General features: G+C 46.3%; 1 long non-coding RNA gene across 1 annotated transcript; it reads right to left on the reverse strand.

Annotated features, from left to right (window-relative positions):
• Positions 1–14,433: 14,433 nt before the first annotated feature.
• On the reverse strand, positions 14,434–15,774 carry LOC123099980 (uncharacterized). Its single transcript, XR_006448322.1, has 3 exons — positions 15,493–15,774; positions 15,033–15,074; positions 14,434–14,933 (listed from the first exon to the last, which is right to left on the reverse strand). It is a non-coding gene; the product is annotated as an uncharacterized lncRNA (long non-coding RNA).
• Between the last annotated feature and the right edge of the window lie 262 nt (positions 15,775–16,036).

The raw sequence follows: 16,036 nt of genomic DNA on the forward strand, positions 1-16,036 counted from the left end.
TTGGAAAAAGTGCAGTTTGGAGAATCAAGTGGCTATAATGGTTATCTTAAAAATTACGATCCATGGGTTCGAAGATAAATATCTTGGACTATCGGTTCTCGAGAGAAGAATGAAAGCTGGTAAGTTTCAATCTACTAAATAAAAGGTTTTGAAAAGACTCTCTGACTGGATCTAGAAATACGCTTTGTGTGGGTGAAGGAAGACTTAATAAAATTAGTTATTCAGGCTCTTCCTGTATTCTATGGGTATCTTTAAGTTTACAGCTTCCCTTTGTGAGGAGTTATCCCAGATTATCAAGAATTTTTGGTGGGGAGATGAGGAAGACAGAAGGAAAACAAATTGGTTAGCGTGGGACAAATTAACAAGGTCTAAAGGTAAGGGAGGTATGGGATTTTGGGATCTCAAATTATTTAACCAAGCCCTCTTAGCCAAACAAGCGTGGTGGTTATTGGTTTATTCGTATTCGTTGTGTGCTAAGTTGATGAAGGCAAAGTATTATCCTCAGGGACATATTCTTGACATGGTGTTTCCACAGTCTGCATCAGTGACTTGGCAAGGTATTATGCATGGTCTGGAATTGCTTAAGAAGGGTGTCATTTGGAGGGTGGGTGATGCATCTAGCATTAATATTCGGAGGGATAATTGGTTACCCAGGAGCTCTGGCCTTAAGATTTCAGCTAAAAGGCATAATAATATATTGAAGTGGGTCTCCGATTTGTTCTTGAGCGGGAGAAAGGTATGGGATGAAATTTTGATTAAATATCTTTTCTATCCCCATGATGCAGAGGAGATTCTTAAGATTCGGGTGAGGATTTTATTGTGTGGCACTATGAGAAGAATGGTATATTTGTCGTTAAAAGTGCATATAATTTAGCGCTTAAGTTGAAGGATAGTCAAGATAAATTGGGTCAATACCATACGGAGAAAGAAGGCTTTGGAGTCTAGTTTGGAAGGCTAATATCCCTCAGAAGATAAGGATTTTTGCATGGCGTGCCGCATCCGATAGCTTGGCAGTCCAGACTAATAGAGTTAAACACCATCATATTACTTCAGGTATGTGCTCTATTTGCGGAGTAGAAGATGAAAGCACTTTTCATTATCTTGTTACTGGTTCTAAGGCTCGGGCTATGCGATTGGCTTTGAGAGCATCATGGAATATTCCTAGAGTGGTTCAAATTCTCGGGACTAGATTGGCTTTTGATTTTGTTGGGTCATTTGAACTTGCAACAGGGTGAGCAAATTTTGTTTCTTTTCTGGCGAGCCTGGCACCTGAGAAATGATTTAATTTTTGGAAAGGGGAAGGAATCCATTGTTGCTTCTGCAATTTTCGTGGACAATTATTGGTCTTCTTAACACTATTGAGGTTCTTCCTAGTAACAGAGGTAAAGAAAAAATGGGAGGTGTTATACCAGTTTTCGCACCATTACAAGATCATGTGCGGTGGAAGCCTCCACCATATGATTATATCAAGATCAATGCTGATGCCAGCTATGTGGAGAGTATTAGTGCAGCCAGTATGGGGGTGGTTGCTAGGAATTCATCTGGTGAAGTTATTACTTCTTTGTGGGACTTTCTGGGTCAGTGTTCCAGTGTGAATGAAGCGGAGCTGCGTGCATGCCTGGCAGGCCCATCGGTATTACTCTTCACCAGTCCATTATTTTGGAGACTGATTGTGCTTTTGTTCGTTCTTTCCTTGCAAATGATAATCTTGACATGTCTCCGCTTGTTGATATGAAGAAAGAAGCCTTGAATATATCGAGGATGTTTAAGAATTTTTAAATTGCAAAAATTAATCAGCTAGCCAATGGGGTGCTCACGAAATTGCGAAGTTTAGTTTTATTAGTAAATCTGATGGGATTCTTCTTAATAGTGTTCCGTCCTGGGGTCCTTTTTAATGTTTTGTAATGAACTATTGTAATAACCTTATTAATTAATTAATATATGGGGTCCTTTTAAAAACACTGCGCAGACCGATCCGTTTGGGAAAGGTGGCCCATCTAAGGTAGGTGCCTCACGGTGGCAAATTTGACAAATTTGACCTGTGGACGAAATCAAATCACAGAATGAATTGTCCGTGAAACTATTTCACACGGCTGACCTTTTTATGTGACGCCCGACACAAAGGCACCACACTACATTGTGCAACGCCTCACAGATAGGCGCTACACGCCTGGCCAGCGTTGCACCCCAGACTGCCTAAAAATTGCTAAGTCATTGTGCAGAGCCTAAGAGCTAGGCGCTGCACTGTATAGTGTGGCGCCTAGCTCTCAGGCACTGCACTAGTGGTTGCACTATAAAATGAAGCAACCACTAGTGGTTGCACTATAAAATGAAGCAACCACTAGTGCAACGCCTAGAAGCTAGGCACTACACTGTATAGTGTGGCGCCTAGCTCTCAGGCGCTGCACACTGACTTAGTAATTTTCGGATCACACGGGTGTGACGCTGGCCAGGCATGTAGCGCCTATCTGTGAGGCGTTGCACAGTGTAGTGTGGCGCCTTCATGTCGGGCGTCACACAAAAAGGTCAACCGCGTGAAATAGTTTCACGGACAGTTCATTCTGTGATTTGATTTGGTCCATAGGTCAAATTTATCAATTTTGCCCCTCACGGTGTCCCAACGTTGCCTGCCTGCCTGCCAGTATCCCCTTCCTCCACGATCTATATGGAAAAGCTTAGCTTCATTTTAACATATAATGAGGCTAGCCAACTCGTCTCCTCGGTTGTCCCTCGTTTTGGTTCGATTTGGGCCGTTGGATGGTGGTCAAATAGTAGATTTATTCCTTGGTTGACGTTGGATCTTCGGTCATTTTCGTTTTGACCGCGGGGTGAGTTCATGCAGGCCATGACCTGTGGGCTCGGCCTCTCAACCGATTGGCTGGGTGAGCCTTTTTTGGTGCTTGGGCGGCCGATCCTGCCGCGCCACGTGCGCGAGCGTCACAGGCGAGGATTTCCATTGGGTTAGAGTTACTCGGGTCACCCAGACATGCAGCGTCACGTGTCCCATCACGCGGAGTCGGCGTCGTGCGGCGTGGGCCAGCGCTTATGCACCCGGTATCTCCGTCCGCGGCAGCTGACTGGTGGGCCGGTGCTGCCTTGGTCCCATTCATCGGTTGCACGGGGTGCATGTCCCGCGGTGTACGTGTAGGCTAGAGTTTTTTGGGGTCAACCGCTCTGGGACGCTCCTGGCGCACTGCCCGCGTCGTGCGTTGTGGGCAGCAACTGTGGAGGGGCCGGCCGGTGCGTGTGCACTCGGTTTCTGCACTCACCTTTGGCCTTCCGCGATGACGGGTGGCCCGGCGCTGCTCCTGGTCCCGCTCCGTCGGCTGTCCTGGATGCCGTTTCGTCGGGGTCGTGGTGCGAGCGAACCTGTCCTCGCACGCCGCGCATCGTGCGGCCCGTCATGGGCAGCCTCAAATCACAACAACCACGTCCCTCCCTGCTCCCTCCCTTGTCCGTCGCCGCACCCGTTCTTCTCCTGCTCTCTCTCTCTCTCTTCTGCGATGTTCCTCCTTCCTATTGGCGCGCCTCGCCCCGTCTTCCACCTTCACGTTCATCTTCAACACCCCCTCCTCGGCTAGATGGCACCTCTGGGGGTGAAGGAGCAGGGGAGGGCCAAGAGGCCAGCGGTGTGGGGTGGAGCAGCGAGGCCGGCAGCCCAGACGGCGGACGCCTCATGGGATGGAGGAGAGGCCAGCGATAGGGAAGGATCAGAATCCTCATGGAGCGCAGGGAAGGTGAAGTCCCGACGGCTGAAGATGGTGCGCACGGGAGGAGCTCAGGTGATGTCAAGGTGAGCTTCTCCCAATCCTTCATCCCCTTCACGCCTCTTGCAAATTTTTCTTGTTTCAGATCATATGAAGGTGAGTGTAGTCTTGTGAGCAATTGCCTGTGCTATTTTCTTGTTTCTTTACTCTCCCTTTCCTACAAGAAGATGCCGACTTGCCGAGTCATGTAATATCTTCAAGGAAGAGAAAAACTGCATTTTGTTCATGTGAAAAGTTAGGGTGGGTTTGTGTTTTCAGAAATGAGGCGACCTTTCATGTACACATATCAAAGATTTTTCTCTGTAAACGTATATTGGACCTGTGTGATTTGCATGACATAACTTAAATAAATCTGGTCCACTTATATTAAACCTTGCATTATGCAGTAGTAGAACTACTGCTCGATTTGGCGTGTGCCATTTTTGGTGCGTCAATTTCAGCTAGACTAAATCAACCATGCCGTCCTTCTTGGCTTGATTTTTCCTGTGTGTGTGTGTGTGTGTGTGTGCAAGATGTTTAGCAGGCCTGACTTAAGATCTAACCCCTGACGGAGTTTAAGCATGGTCCAGTATGCACTTCTTGACTTCTCTTGATTTCTGTTTTTGTTTAAATTCATATCAAATCAATATTGTTTGCAATTTTGCATACAGGTTGGAGAGGTTATTTTTGGCGTGGAGGTCTTTTCAGTTTTTCTAAAGTTACACTTTTTTCCAGTTCCCCAAGCACGTTCGTCATGTTAACTAAAGTGTTACCTACCAAAACTGTATCATTGATCCCACACAATGGTTAGAATCCCAGTCGTTCAATTACTGTAGACCAGACCATGTTTCACGTTTTGTATAGTCCAACCAATAATACAGATTGAGCCTGGTGATGATTTTCAATATATTGTGATAGTAGTTTGCTGCGTTGATTAGTTAATGAGCCATCCTTCCGTTTTACTCGAAATGGTGTAATAGTTAAATAGATGTATTTGTGCCATTTAGCTCATTGTAAGGTAGGGGCTGATCAGGGTGGAAGAGTAATCTGTGTTGTGTAGACAACATCACTGTAATTTTCTCAGGCGAATAAAAGAATAGCTTGCGGTGCATGAAAAAGCCCCAATAACATTCATCAGTTCAGTTCAGTTGTACATCTTTTGACCCCTTTTCTTGGTGCTGATTGAGCTTTGTGTATTAATATTTTTATTTAACTGCATTTTTTGCTTTAGTCCTTCCTCTTAGTGTATAATGATCCTGATTGTGTGAGTTTCTTTCCTGGCAGGGTAGTTATGCCTCCATGCATTCCATAACAAAATGCATATATGTCCTGGAGGTAGGATTTCAGCTTCAGATTGTCATCAAGTTTGTTGAATTTATCGTTCCATGTTGGAACAGTGTACTTTCACGAGTATTTTTCTACTGAGTACATACAATACTTTCACACCTATGTTGTATTATATTCCAACTTTACAAGTACCTTGTGCTTTTGCTCTTGTATTCTTTCTAAATGCTCCACAAGTCCTGCACTAATTTTTTCAACAAAATAATTAAGTGAAACATGGCTCTGAGCTATTGCCATATGGTAGCTGTATGGGCTCTACGTGAGTTTAGCAGTCATATTTTCTTTAACTGTTGGTAAAAGTCTTAAGCTCTGCTACTTTAGAATTTTCTGAAATACAAACAATAGCCATAGTTCCATATGCATTTCTTTGATTGTAATTTCTTGTTGGTACCTTACCAAGCAGGCCGCTTGGTGCGTTTCTATCTTACCTGCTGCCATCAAACTGAAGCCACAAATCCAGTGGATTTTGTTTCTGTTAAATCATATTACGTCCAGAAATGTGAGCTTATATCCGCTGCATCTTTAGGGAGGTCTTTTTTTATGCTGAAAATAATGTGTGTGCTTATCCCATTAACTTGAGTGTGTTATTACAAGTTGAAGGGGTATGAATGGTCCACAGCTCAGCTGCCTGTTGTTTCTGTAAGAAATTACTTTCTTCATTATTGATTGCTCATGATTATTCTGTCTTGAATAAACATATGGTGTGGCACTTTTCATATAATGATTTTATATCTTTATGGTCCCAAAATCATGCTGTTGATTTACTTTCGTGTTATTTCATTATTTTGGCTTTGAAAAGCAATAGTATAGTATATCCATGGAGTATAATAGGTTTATTTGTTTGTTCTATCAAGCCCGTTTTATTCCATTTGCATGAGCATATACCAAACTTTTTTAATGCTCGCTCGTGAACAAGATGAGAGCACTGGTTATGTATTTCCAAACAAGGCTTTGACTGAGATAGGTATTACTGATTTCTTTGGATTGCTATGCTGCAAAACTTGATGTATTGTCTCGGCTAACTCTCCTTTTTTTATTCAAAAGCAAAGAAGATTCCTACAACTGCTGCAGATTTGCGAAGAATCGTGAAATCAGAATATCCATGTATCAAAAGCAAAAAAGATGCCTACGACTACTGTATACTCCCTCTGTTCCTAAATATTTGTCTTTTTAGAGATTTCAGATGGACTACCACATACGGATGTATATAGACATATTTTAGAGTGTAGATTCACTCATTTTGCTCCATATGTAGTCACTTGTTAAAATCTCTAGAAAGACAAATATTTAGGAACGGAGGGAGTAGGAATGATGTTCTATATTGCTGCCACATGAGAATATATATCGTAGTGCTCTGAATATAAATTAAAATGTTACTCGGGTCCTTGGTTAATGCATTGTTTTTCCTTTCCCATCCAGAATGATATTTGAAGATACGAAATTAGTACGAGATCGCTTTAGGGGGTTTAAACACTTGGATAAGATTAAACACATGTTGTACCAAATTGGCAGTCCTTCATCCGAATTTTCTTGATAATGGTACACCATTTGGCAATGGGTTCTCTAAAAAACTTAAAATTCCACTAGATATTATTTAGATATAATGGAAAAGGGATCAGAAATGCGGTTTGCATGACCGAAAACATCCTTAACATATGGTTGTTCATTATACTCTGGGGTAGTGAGATCGGTTAGTAATGTTACACATAATATATTTTTTGCAGTTGTGTCCCTCACTCTCTTAAGCATGTTTTTGTTGTATACTGGTTAGTTGTCACGATGCATGTATTTGAGGCTGTCATCGGGTCTCCACTATTGTACATTTGTCTTGCCACTTTGTTGTTCAAATTATTTTTTAGGAAACTATTTGAACTCTTTTGAAGGCCATTTGCTCTTACTGCTTTTCTTTATAAGTTTCTTCATAATGGCACTTTCCACCTGGAAAAAGCATCAAGGTCAGCGATCCAGTTTTTGTTCTATAGGCATCTCTTCTTTGAATGAGGCATGGTAGCAGATGATGTATCTGTTTTATGTGTGTCACAAGAGGCATCCGGTTGCTTGACTTTGTACGCACATTCTGGTTCTTTAATCTTAGTTGTACAACCTATAACTATCCAATTTATTCTTTGTAAACCAACTCAAAGTTGTGAATTGATGACCACACCTGCTAAGACAATCTTGAAATATTTTGTTGGGTCTCTATTTTTGTACCGAACTTTAGGGAATCACCTACTGCTGAAAGATTTGCCCAGGCTATGTATGTCAAACATAATGATGCTCTAAATCATCCTGACGGGAAAAAATATCTTAAGTTATTCCTAAAACCTAATTTTATCAACAAAGGCTTAATTTTTGAAAATACGCCATGTTTGTTGCAATGGATTAAGAGGTACACATGCCCTCAAATCTGAAGTTATTAACAAATGCAATTTTTTTCAAAGCACACTCATGGTTTAAATGGGCATCTGTGTCATTTGGTGCAACGGGTCATCTTTTTTTCCGAACACACACAAACAAATTGATGCAAGCAATACCTTGAAAAAGATGAAGACCTCCTTAACTGGTATGCATATTTTTTTGTATACATGGGATCTAAATTCTTAATGTGCGTGGTTGCTCAAACGGAAGATTACCGAAAAATACACATATTTTCAGCGCAACATGGTTTTCATTGGAATTTTATGATGCCAAATTTAAATGTTTGTGTACATCTCATTGTACAAAGCAAGCAACCAATCTTCTTTTTTATTAAAGGGTGTTAAATTTGTAAAACGTATGTGCTTGCCCAACTAAACCAACTAAACCATGAATTTTCTTTTCAATCCGGACATGGATTCAACGGGTCTCTGCGCTATTTGGCGCAACGGGTCCACTAATTGCTATATAATCTCGGCGAACCCTCGGCCAGCCAGCGGAGTGCCGGATGAAGATCCGTTCTAATAAAGCCGCTCATAACTGCGGTGAATTATGCAACAATCTGGTATGGGGTTGCCAATAAAGACCAAACAGTAGTACTACGTCCGCCCAGAGCACGATCTTTTTGATGGAGTTAATGTGGCATGTCACGGAGTTGAAAAGGAACCTTGTTTGCTTCGCATCGTCCTTTGCATGAATGGCTAGATGGATGCGAGGTGTATGTTATGTAGAGTAGAGGCATCACCACATGACGGGCGAGGTCTATGTTATGTAGAGTAGAGGCATCACCACATGACGGAGAGGTGCACGGTCGGTTGCTAGACAGATAGGGGGAGAGATCAGCTGTGTTGTGCTTCTTGCAAGAGAAGAGGGCCTGGCACATGGCCTAGTCTTGCCCGCCCTCAACGTGGTGGCCACGATCCAACAGAGCGGGGTCCAAGACAAGTCCTGTCCATGGACACGGCGATGCTGCAACTGTGTTGACGTGTCATGTGCTGCCTAGTCTCTTTCATAAGATCGGTTTTTTGGTTGCATTGGCTAGAGCATGCACTTCTACATGGTATCAGAGCAAAGAGGTTTTGAGTTCAAGACCCGGCTGGCGCAATTAAATTGCAGCCTCTTCCATCAGATCGGTTTTTGGTTGCATTGGCTAGAGCATTGCACTTCTACAAATTGCAACAGCCCACCAGCCGTTCTCCGATCATGTGTTTCTCCATTCGATCCTATTCCTAGCTGTTGCACTGCGCGCAACAATGCCGGCGTCGCCGTTCTCTTGTTCCCCGGAGATCACGAGCGTCTCCTCCGACTCCGAGGGGCCGTCGCCTATGACCAGCGGCGGTTTCGTCGTGCAACTGGTGTCGACGGACGTCTCCGACGAGCTCCTCGGCAAGTTCGCGGACACCAACGAGTTCGACTTTGCCTACGGGAGGAGCGGCCTCTTGTCGCCGTTGGTGCTGCGGCCCGAGGTCCTGCTCCTCGCGCAGCCGTCGTCGTCCTCGGCCCAGCGGAGGCAGCGGGGTGGCCGTGGCGGAAGCGGGGGGGGGGGGGGGGGGGGGGGGGGAGGTGAGCACAGACGACCAAACATTGCATTTTATACATGTCCGTGTGGCGAATTTGCAATGGGACACACATGGATTTACTCGTCTCTTCTGTTGCAGATGCTGCCGCTGCTTCTGACGCGACATTTGCTTTTGATGTTTCATCTGAGAAGGAACCGTTCCTCATGGTTTGCTCTGCAGACTGCTGTACATACGATGATCAAAGACCAACCAATAACATAAGTACGTGGTTACATTAGTACAGTACACTGCTTTGTGGTTGGTGATGATCCTGAGAAGCACCCCCGGGTGCGCTGCAATTGCTACAGGATTTTTCTGATAATTGCGCGGACGAAAGTAAGGTGGAGTTTATCAATCATGTGCAGCGCGCAAAAAAGTTTGTTCTTTGAATCGAGCCGAAAGGAACATGTTTATTACTACTCCCTCCTTTTACTTTCGTAAGTCGTTTCAGACAACTTAAAAATGGTCTATTTTGCACATTGTTTGAAATGTCTTCAAGGTCTTATAAAAATGAACAGATGGGATACTATATACTACTCCCTCCGTAAAAAAACATAAGAGCGTTTGAATAACTGGAGTACTTATATAGGGAGGTGACTCACAGCACTTTGTAATGATCGTCTCTAGAACTGATTATTTCAGCTGAAGACAAAATAAACGTCTTTCATTCCTTGGTGGGTGCTTTTATATTGAGACCCTGATTGGATTAACGTCGTATTTAATTAAAACGATTCCAAGCATGGTCTGAATAAATTTCCTATAGCTTGCAAGAGACTGTGTATTTAAGTTGATACTTTAGTTCTAATGAAATAACTAAAGCTATATACTGTACTCTTGATGCAGCCGCCTCCTCCTCCTGAAAAACAAATCTAGGGTTTGTGCCTCTCGTCGGCGCCGCCACAGGTCCACCTCGTCTCCAGTGGCCCTATGGCTATGGCGGCGCGGTGGATCTTGGCAAAGGCCGGTGGGAGGGCTTCGATGTTAGTCGTTTTTTCGAGTTTTGTTAGGGTCTGTGTCCTGTTCAGGAAGACGAGAAGACAGCGGCTCCCTGAAGATGGAATAAAGGTCTCCCCGCCTAGCCCCCGTTCCGGTGATGCGTCTAGCATCATTGGTGGGCATGTGGAGATGTGTCCTCGGCGGATCTATCCTCGATGGATTTGCTCGGATCTGGTAGTTGTTCGTCTATATTCGTGTGTCTTCAGGTTGGATCCTTTCGATCTACAATTCTACATTATTCTTCATCGGCGGCGGTTGCTGTTCTGGTGCGCTGGTCTTATGGGGCCTTAGCACGACGACTTTCCGACTGTCTACTACAACAAGTTGCGCCCGACTCCGGTGAGGGAGGGGCGATGATGGCGGCGCGCCTTTGGCTCGCTTCAGTGCTTGTAGTTGTCGCTAAGTGGTCTACGGATCTAGATGTAATTTTTATTTTTTCTGTTGTATTGCCATGATTAAAGATAAATAGATTGAAAGTTTTCTCGCAAAAAAAAACTAAAGCTTATCAACATGATTATTTGATCTTCCCAATCATTTATGCTGCTACTATTTTTGGGTATCATCTTTACTGTAATGGAGTCTCTCCTCTGTAGAGCTAAAATAAGTGGTATGCAAATTAAACTATGTTAGTTTACTGCAATGTGTTTTTGGTGATGTATTGTCATATAACACAAGCATCCAGGAGAAGGGGCAGCTGCCGGTGCAGACCAGGAAGGCCCCGCTGCCGCTGCAGAGTACCCCCAAATGAGGAAAAGAAATCACAAAGTAGGCAACCAATGCTCATACTGTTATGTTCTGTGAACTAGCTAGTGTTTGTTGACTGTCTAATCTAAGCATTTTGTAATACCAAGTTGTTTAATGTGACCTAGAGTGGCCGAATAAACATCTCTATACAAGGTTGTTAGGTTTTGTGCCGTCTGCAGTGCTTTCAAACAACAGCTCGACTTAGGCATTGATAAAATGACAAAATAACATCCCACGGGAGCAGCTAATGCTTTCAAACAGACAACAAGAAACGAGCACTGGGTTATACAGGTATCCTGCTCTCCTTATGCCGACACAGAAGCAAACACCAGTATGGAATCCTGGTTTGTTCACGACTGTAAAATCACAGGCAGCAGGATCGCCTTTTAACAAGGTCGAATCGTAAATCAAAGGGCGCACGGCCGCGGAAACGGCACTTGATAAACAAGAGAGTTGGTAAAAGGAATGGCTGCTATTAAAATCAACCCTGATAATACTAGAGTACTAAATAGAGCAGTGGCCCCACTTACCAAGACAGAGACCAACAAATCTTACACAACCTAACCCAATACAAAATGTGGCCAGCAGACAACATATATCATCATCATGTCTGACCCAGAAGACAGTAACTCAGATATAAAGTAAAATGGTACGAGACTCTTAACAAGGGTTTTTGTGGAACTGGGTGATGAATTGACCCTTGTCTGGTTTAAGGACTGAAATGAGTTGCCCAATTACCACCTCCCAACTTCATAAGCATAAGATGTAACACATGGTGTAGACACTCCCAAAACAACGCTGTGTAATCAGGCACCGCACATTATGACACATACAGCCTAATTGTTAATCAAGTGAAAATCTACAAAATGAGGAGGGCGGGGGGGGGGGGGGGGGGGGGGGGGGGGGGGGGGGGGGGGAGGGGCACATTATGACAGATTGGCAAACCACATATCCAACACCACCAAGAAACAGAACTACAAACACAGGGCGACAGACTGCCAAAACTCTTAACCCCTCCAACAGCAACTTTAAATCCAGCACTCCCTATGTCATTACACAATGTCATTACAAAAGAGATAGACTAACAGTACCAGTGCAGAACAACAATTTGAAGGGGGGGGGGGGGGGGGGGGCACATATGACAGATTGCAAACACCACCAAGAAACAGAACATCTACAAAAACAGGGCAACAGACTGCCAAAACTCTTAGCCCCTACAGCAGCAACTTTAAATCCAACACTCCCTATGTCATTACAAAAGAGATAGACTAACAATAGCAGTGGATGGCCTTACACCGAGAGATGACAACTCCAGGTGAGTGATGCTTTGGGTGGGCCATCAAGGAGGAAGAAGGCACATTTCCCAATGCTTGTGCTCCCAGCTCCCATCGGACAGCTCGCCAGCTTCAAACAGGGCAAATTGTAAGGTGTGCAGCATGCTCGGCGCTGCCAAACTGAAAATGTGTTCAATTTGATGCTGGTTGAACATCTCCTTGTTACCCAGTTTCTTTGGCTGCGGGCGAGGCACGGGATTGGTACGCAGATAGGATGACGTTGCTGTTGCAGCTGCTGTCCTTGCTGCTGCTTCTGCTGTTGTCTTTGCTTGCAATGACAAAGGAAATGGCTGGGCAGCCATTCTTCTTGCGGCTGCAACTGCTGCCTTCGTCGCAATCTCCTCTGACATGTAAGGCACGGATAGTGCATCTTTGATGGCTTCCCCGATAGCTCCAGCAGCATATAAATCAATAGCAGCATCCGTTGCCTGTGTGGCAACTCCCCACATACCTTGCTGGGACTGAGGACGAGGTAATTTAAGAATGGGTGCTAGCAAACCATTCTGGGACACCATTGCAGCTTCTGCTGCCTTGAGGGCCGGTTCAATCCCTTGTCCCAAGTCAATCGAGTAGTTTTGCAGCAGATGACCTTCGCCATTACGTCGGCATGTGAGAAAGCCCTCCTTGGTTGGCTTGTAGCATATTTCTGATGTGAGAAACTGCCGGATCTTGAGATCTAGGTCCATCATATTTGTATGATCATAACGCAGCATGTAATGAAGATGACTGTTAAGCATGGCATTTGCTATCCAGTTGTGACCAACATCAACTTTACCGATAATGGTGTTATACTTTGTCGGGTCGATTTGCCGGATCTGCTGTAGTCTGTTGAAGAATCTCATAGTGAGAGCACACTTGGCAGGTTCAGTTTCATGACTGATGTGCATGTTAAGCAGCTCGGGATAGCTGGGTTGAAACTTATCAAGCAGTGAAAGTAGGTCGACTATATCAACAGGCATATCAGCTGGCAACTAGTACTGGGCTACTAGGTCCAACTATTCATCCTAGCCCCCGCGTCGTCCTCCCCCTAGGGCGACTCGGGCGGAGCCAGAAACCTAGCCGCAGCCGCCGCAAACTCCCTCCTCCTCTCCCTCCTCCGCCGCCGGAGGACGCCGCCGGGCTAAGCCCGGGGGCCGACCGCGGTGGCGGGGGATCTCCTCTCGCGCGCGTCTCCGGGGTGGGGCGGACCCCAAGGCGTGTGGTGGTACAACCGATCTGGGATCTGCGGCGCGGCGGATGGCTGCAGCAGGCGGCGGGAGGCCGGCCCGTCCTGGCGGCGGGCGGCCCAGTCGCGGGCGGCGGCCAGGCTGCGGGCGCTGCGGATGGCCCTTCGGGCGGCGGCGGCGGCTGCGGTCGGCGGCGGCCGGCTTGGCTGCGGTGGCATGCGTGCTGCCTTCAGATCGGCGATGGCGGCGTGGAGGGCCTGGTGGTCTCGTCGGCGGCACCTTCGTTCAGATCTGTTCTGACCGGTGCAGCCGGCGGTGGTGGTCATCTCTTCCGTCAGAGGTGGTCGACCTGAGGCTGGGTGTTCGGATCTCGGGATCCGTCATCTAGCACCAGCTGCGAGTCGGGGAGACGTAGTTGCCGGTGAAAACCGAGCCGACGGCGGGCGATGGCGGCGTCCCACGTCGTTACCTTGATGAAGGCATCGTCATGTGACTACCGTCGACCCACTCGTACTGCTCCGGGGGAAACCCTAGGATCTGGTGTTCCAGACCGGATGATGGCGGCACTGCGGTGTCGTTTCTCTCTTGGGAGCATCGTTTGTGGAGCAGTGCTGGAAGTCAGAGGCAGGAGGTGGAGCGGCTTCGTCTTGCACGGAGCTTCGGTGGAGATGTCAAGTCATGCCTGATCGACAGGTGCTACGCTTGGTCATGCCTGGTTGGCAGGTGCTACGCACGACAGATCCTCCAAGGACTTCAAGCTGTGTCGGCTGGTGGTACTTGGCAGCATGGCGCTGAGGTGTATCAGTGGCGACCGCGACGTGTTCAGCTGTTTGCGCGCAGGGAGGAGGTGTCGTTGGGCGCCGTGGTGGCGTCGACGATAGCTGGACCGAGCAAGGTTGATGCATCAGTACAGTTCTGAAGATGGAGCGGTGGCAATTGGCGGCGGCGGCCTCTGAGAGCACGCCGGGCCAGTGTGTGTCCCAGACCCGGCAAGTGGCTAGGTTGGGGTCTCGGGTCTTAGATGTTAGGCTTGGCTGCGATGTCTGTTTGGTATTAGGCTCAGGCTATCTGCGCCCCTTCATCAACTGGATAGGTGTAGCGACAGTTTGTTGCTTAGACGGCGGCTTTAGTCTTACTGTTGTATGACTTTGTAAGGTCTTGTGAGAATAATTAATAAAGTGGCCGTATGCATCGCCCGGATGCAGAGGCCGGGGGTCATCCTCCTTTCTAAAAAAAAAATCAGCTGGCAACTGGTTTGGGGGACATTGGTAGACATCAGATTTAATGATTCTTGAAACAGAGGCCATATCATTTGATGTCCCTGGAGCACTGACAATGTATAACCTGTGGATAAGCTCATATTTACCTCTGAGGTGTCCCATTTGGTCGATAACTAGATCTGACCCTTTCAGCTTGCCATCCGAAGAAAATCCCCGCTTATTTAGCTCAATCATCCAGGCCACAACTGCAGCTGTTGAATTAGTAGCACGACTGGATGCTGCTGCTGTGTAACCTGCTGTCCCCTGGAACAGGATGTTTACGCAGAGGTGGCTCGCGTCGAAGGTAGCCTAGGAATTCCTCTCTCATCTGCTTGCTGTCCTTGGATAAAAACAGCACCAAGACATCATCCTACAAATGAAAGTACAATAGAGCACTACTGTGAGGAAAGGGCAGCATATACGTGTTGCATATCGGATCTCACAAAAAGAAAATATAAGTATTGCTTACTGTAAGAACAGAAGACGGAACTGGTGCATGAACAGCCATCTTCTGTAACAAGAAAAGACGATGCATGGACATTAGCACAAGATATGCAAAGTTGCACATTTCAATTTCATTTGAAATGCAAGTGACTACACATTAAGGTTTCATTTTACAAACTTGCCCAGTTGAACACTTGGAAACAAATATGGCAACAGTGCATGATTTTCCATCTACTTATAATGCATAACAGTTCTCCTGCCTTGGATATGGCAAAGCTACCAACATAAAGCATAGGTCGTTCATGATTGTTAATCAGCTACGAGTCAAGCATGCAGCATCATGAAGGAAATTGTACCTATCCTAAACAACTTATTATCCCAGCGTTGCTTACAGAAAGGAGCAATACGCAAGGAACAGAAAACAACCATTGATAGAAGAGGGCCATTGATAGAACAGGGGAGGAGAAGGAAGACGTTATGCTCACCGAGGTCATTGCTGATTTGACGACGGTTGGAAAGTTTCTACTAGCTTGAAGAGAAAGATCTGCTCCTGTCCGTGGATCTGAGGGTGCAGTTCATCTCGGGAAACCAGATGATCAATGGCACGAGGGGGCGTCTCTGGAGGGATAAACTCTTGGACGGAGGGGCGCCGCCGGAGGGATAAACTCTTGGACGGAAGGGCGCCGCTGGAGGGATAAACTCTTGGACGGAGGGGCGCCGCCGGGAGGGTGGAGTCGGCGTCGCCTCCAGCGCCGTCCCGTCGCCTCGGGCTCTCTCCGCGACCGTGATTTAGAGTTTAAGAGAGTTATATATAGGAGCGGCAGAGGGATTCCTCACTTCCTCCCCCATCTTTGTGCTACCAGGCCGTTGGGCTGCCCGGGGCAGCTCGGCCCGTGGCACCGGGATCATCAGCTGGGCCTGCCCATAGGGGTTTTTCTCCTGTGTTTAATTCCCGCAAAAGGAAAGCGCGCTGCGAAGGTCCAGAATCGAACCAGCGACGCCCCTGATAAAGATACGATCGTGCAACCA

The sequence above is a fragment of the Triticum aestivum genome, chromosome 4D (genome assembly GCF_018294505.1).
Source record: "Triticum aestivum cultivar Chinese Spring chromosome 4D, IWGSC CS RefSeq v2.1, whole genome shotgun sequence".
Lineage (NCBI taxonomy): Eukaryota > Viridiplantae > Streptophyta > Magnoliopsida > Poales > Poaceae > Triticum > Triticum aestivum.